The 5,125-nt window shown below is 34.6% G+C and overlaps 1 pseudogene; it reads right to left on the bottom strand.

Moving 5' to 3' along the window:
• Positions 1-4,022: 4,022 nt before the first annotated feature.
• LOC101154477 (cytochrome c oxidase subunit NDUFA4-like) lies at positions 4,023-4,268 on the bottom strand (annotated as a pseudogene).
• Between the last annotated feature and the right edge of the window lie 857 nt (positions 4,269-5,125).

Genomic DNA, 5,125 nt, shown 5'->3' with positions numbered 1-5,125 from the left:
TACAAATTCTTTCATGTTAAATTTACACTGGAAGTGTCAATATGAATTCATGATAGTTTTCATTTTTCAAAAGTACATATTTCCTTGCCCTGTTCATTAAAAATATCTAAAAGCGATGAAAATCTATATGCTCTACATCCCATTCTTCTTCTTGCTTTTTTCACTATATGCAAGAGATCATTCTGTCTTAGCCTATGGATGTTATAGTGAGTTTCAATTTATAAACCATAAACTTGACCCACTTTAAATATACAATTGGATGATTTTTAGTAAATTTACTAAGTTGCACATTCTTAATCCAGTTTTAGGACATTTTCATCACCCAATAAGATCTCGAATTCCCTTTTACAGTTAATCCATTTTGCTATCCCCAGTCCCACTAATCGATTTTCTGTCTCTATAAATTTGCCTTTGACATCTGCACAGTGTTCAACTGTACAGATGAATAATAATTTATTCAACCAGTCCTCTCTTGGCAGACATTAGTTTCTTATATTTTGCTACTACAAATAATAACAGAGTGAATAACTTTAAATCATTTCATTTCATGTGAACAAATTATTTCATATTTTTACCGTATTATACCTAAATGTATGTTAAGGTAGATTCCTAGAAATGAAATTGCTAAGTAAAGGATAAATGTATATGTAATTTTGCTACCTGTTACCGAATTCCTGTCTATAGAAGTTGTTTAATTTGCATTCTCAATAACAATATATAACAGAGTGTCTGTTTCCTCACAGTCTTATCAATTGAGAAGGCAGTGAACTTTGAATTTTGTAAGTCTGCAATGTAAGAAGCATATCTTGGAGAATTTTAGTTTGCATTGCTGTTATATTAAGTATATTTGAGTACATTTTTGTGTGTTTAAGAGTCATTTTCTATGTCTTCTGTGAAATATTTGCTCATATATTTTGCCCATTTTGCTGTAGGATTGTTGATCTCTTTTTCCATCTTGGAAATTTTTAAATATTAGATTTTTTTTGGTAAAAAATGCATACATATATTTCCCTTGTGCTGTTTTCCTTTTGTTTTTGCCATGCATAGAATTTTTAACATATCATCTTATGTATTGATATTTTCTCCATGACTTCTGAATTTTGAGACAGTTTTTTTCTACTTAAAGATTATAAAGCTATTCATCCATGTTTCCTTCTTGTTCTTTAATGCCACAACAATACCTGATGTTAGCAGGACTTAGTGCTTCATTTAGTAAGAAACTGTCTTTCGTGCTAAGAAATACATATTTCTTTCTTTTTTCTTTTCTTTTCTTTTTTTTTTTTTTTTTTTTTTGAGACAGGGTCTTGCTCTGCTGTCATCCAGGCTGGAGAGCGGTGGCATGATCACAGCTCACTGCGGCCTTGACCACCTCGGGCTCAGGTGATTGTCCCACAGCAGCCTCCTGAGCAGCTGGGACTACAAGCACAAATCATTACTCCCAGCTAACATTTCTGTATTTTTGGTAGAAACAGGGTTTCGCCATATTGGCCAGGCTGGTCTTGAACTCCTGGCATCAAGCAATCCACCCACCTTGGCCTCCCAAAGTGCAGGGATTACAGGCATGAGCACCATGCACTGCCATATTTCATATTTTAAAAGAAACAATTTGATACGGTTTGGATCTGTGTCCCTGCCCAAATCTCATGTGACATTGTAATCCCCAATGTTGGAGGTGGGGCCTGGTGGGAGGTGATTGGATCATGGGGGTAGATCTTTCCTGAATGGTTTAACACCACCCCCTCGGTGCTGTTCTTAGGATAGTGAGTTCTCATGAGATTTGGTTGTTTAAAAGTGTGTAACACCTTCCTCCTCCCTCTCTCTCTCTTACTCCTACTCCTGCCATGTAAGTAGTGCCTGCTCCCTCTCCTGCTTCCTCCATGATGTATTTCCTGAAGCCTCCCCAGGAGCCAAGCCAGCTTCATGCTTCCTGTACAGCCTACAGAACAGTGAGCCAATAAAACCTATTTTATTTATAAATTATCCAGTCTCAGGTATTTATAGCAATGCAAGAATGGACTGATAAACTATTAATTCTTATTTTATTGAATTTTTTAAAATGAGAAATAGGTGTTTAATATTGTCTAATGTCTTTTCCATATTCATGGAGATGATTATATTAACCATCTTTATATTTTTCAGTGAACTACAATTGGGTATTATGTATTTTTTTTAATGTGCTGATAGATTATTATTGCTTTTGAGATTTTTTGATCAACATTAGTAAGTATGATATATTGGTTTATTTTTTTACAATCATTATCAGAGGTTGATATGAATATCATGTTTATAGAACTAGAAATCTGGAAGTTTCCCTTCTTTTTCTATCTGGAGCACTTTAAGAAAAGTTGGTACCTAAACTTTAAAAGCTTGGTAGAATTCCCTATGAAATCATCTAGTAGTCCCTGTCTTTTCATTGAGGAAAACGCTCAAGATTCTGTTTTGTCTGCAATAACTGATTTGTTTAGACTTCCTTTACCACTGGGGTTAGGTTGGGTCATTATATGTTCCTAAACAGTTTTAATTTTATCTAAGTTTTTAGTATTATTATATAGTTGCACAATAGTGATTTTTAAAAGTTTTTCTCCGTTTCATTGGATAATTTCTCCTTTATTATGCTTATTTAATTGGTGCCTTTCCTTTACTAAATTTAGTTGTCTAGGTTTTATTTTTTCAAATAATCAATTTATTCATTTCTCTGATTCTCTTTCTATTGTTTTTCTCTTTTCTAATTTATTTCTAATTTTATCTTTGTTAATTTTTCCTTTTGTCCTTTGGTTTACTTTGTTGAGCACTTTTAGCTTTGGGGTTAAAATTTTAATTTATTTATTTTATCATCTTTGATATAGCTATTAAAGGATATAAATTTTCCTCAGAAAATTTACTACTTTAACAGTTTTCCATAGATTTACTTTATGTGTTTGCTATTACTTCCTATAAATTTTGCAGCTTTGTTTTATGTTTCCTCTTTGATCCAAGAGTTGTTTCACAGAAAGTTTAAAAACTTTTTTTTTTTTTTGAGACGGAGTCTCGCTCTGTCACCCAGGCTAGAGTGCAGTGGCGTGATCTCGGCTCACTGCAAGCTCCGCCTCCCGGGTTCACGCCATTCTGCCTCAGCCTAACCAGTAGCTGGGACTACAGGTGCCTGCCACCACGCCTGGCTAATTTTTTGTATTTTTAGTAGAGATTGGTTTTCACCGTGTTAGCCAGGATGGTCTTGATCTCCTGACCTTGTGATCCACCCACCTCGGCCTCCCAAAGTGCTGGGATTACAGGCTAGAGCCACTGCGCCCAGCCAGAAAACTTAAAATTTTTACAGGGTTGGTATCTTTTAAAAAATTTGTATTTTCTTACAGATTTCTAGTTTTATTAAATTTTGATTGGAAAATCTTACTTGAATTATTTTACTTTCTGGAATTTGTTGAGGCTTTACTTGTGGTCTAGTCCAGTTAGTTTTTATAAATATACAAGTGCACTGAACAAGGAATATTCTTTAATTTAGAGGAAAATAATATATTGCTATCCAGTTGCTTATTAATTTTTTGTTTGTATTTTCTATATTTTTATCATTTTTGTCCACTTATTTACCTATTTCATAAAAAGATGTGGTAAAGTCTCCTGATGTTAGAGTGTCTCTGTTTTCCCTTCCATTTCGTGTAGTATCTCCTTTGTTACCGTTGCTATTGTGTCATTTGTTATGAATTGCAGACTTTAGCTTCAAGAAGTGTACTTCTTTGTCTTAGTTAATGTTTTCTGGCCTGAATTTTACATTTTCTGATATCAAAATTGTAACTCCTGCTTCATTTTTATTTGCATTTACCTGTTGTATATTCACCCATCCTTTTAATTTTAACCTTTTGTTTGTTTCAAGTTTCAGTTATGTATTAATCAGTGTAATCTCCAACACATTCATCAACGTGATTTCATAATCTAGAGGAGAACTATTTCCTGGTTATGTAGAAAATTGTGCAGATGGCTTCTGGAAGACTTTCATTCTAAAGCAGCTTTATAGTGAAACATTTCATTTAAATATCTGGACCTTCTTTCTTCAGTTTGCTGTAATCTACATTCATTGAGTAAAACTTGTATTGATCATTGGGACCCCATTTGTTGCAGGGCTCTGGGTTCTTTCTGTCCCAGCTAACATCTGGATTGAATGACGCCAGATGCAAGACAAATTGTGCTGCTCCAGTACCTCCAGCTCCAATAAATACAAAGAGGGGGATCAAGCTCAGATGCTTCTTGGCCCGACTGAGAATCTAGTGGAGCATGTTTGTGGCAGAGGCCTCTGACTCAAAAGGAAAGAAAAAGTCTAGCCGCCAGGCCCTGGGCTAAATAGTATCTCAATTTTAACCTTTTGAATTTGCTTATTTCAATTGTGTCTCTTGAATACAGCATAGTGTAGGGTTAGCTTTGTTGGTCAATATGAAAATTTATTTTAGTAATCAAGATAAGCTGTTACTGTTATTAATATTGATACGTTTGCTTTCAGTATTATCATATTGTTGTATGTTATATTTGCCATATACTATGTGGTCTCTTTTCCTTCCTATTTATTTTCCTTTAGTGTTTAGGAAAGTGTGTATATTTATTGAAGTCCTTAAATTTATACCAACACCTTTATATAATATCTTTAGTCACCTCTATAGTAACTCACTGTCTTTTGGTTCTCTAGTATGTGGAGTAGTAAAGTTAGCTAGTACTAGCTAAAAAGTCAGAGTCACAAGGGACAAACTAAATAAAGGTACAAGGGAGAATCCTTTTTGAATGGGTTTGTGACTGTAGCAAGCCTCCTGAGGCAGCTCAGAGGAGACTGGTACAATTGTGAAGCACTGTACTGGCCTGAAGTTGCTTACACCATCACTACCTAGCCAACAAGACAAGAAACAGTAAACAAGATCAGAATGGGGACTCTCTAAATAGGGTGGGGCCATTATCAGGGAAAGAGCATAGAAGAGAATAATATGCAAAAAAGCTGATATCAAAAAGACACTTCAAAATCTTGCTTGGGTTTGGCTTCATTAGTTAGAGATTCTCACCAAAAATTCCTTAATTCCAGACCCAGAGCAAGCATCCTATGATTCCATTTTTAATCTAAACTGCCAGCTTGCCAAATTTTAAACCTATT

This window comes from Gorilla gorilla, chromosome 7 (genome assembly GCF_029281585.2).
Source record: "Gorilla gorilla gorilla isolate KB3781 chromosome 7, NHGRI_mGorGor1-v2.1_pri, whole genome shotgun sequence".
NCBI lineage: Eukaryota > Metazoa > Chordata > Mammalia > Primates > Hominidae > Gorilla > Gorilla gorilla.
The sequence above is the reverse complement of the archived record's forward strand: the minus strand, read 5'-3'. Positions and strand labels throughout refer to the sequence as shown.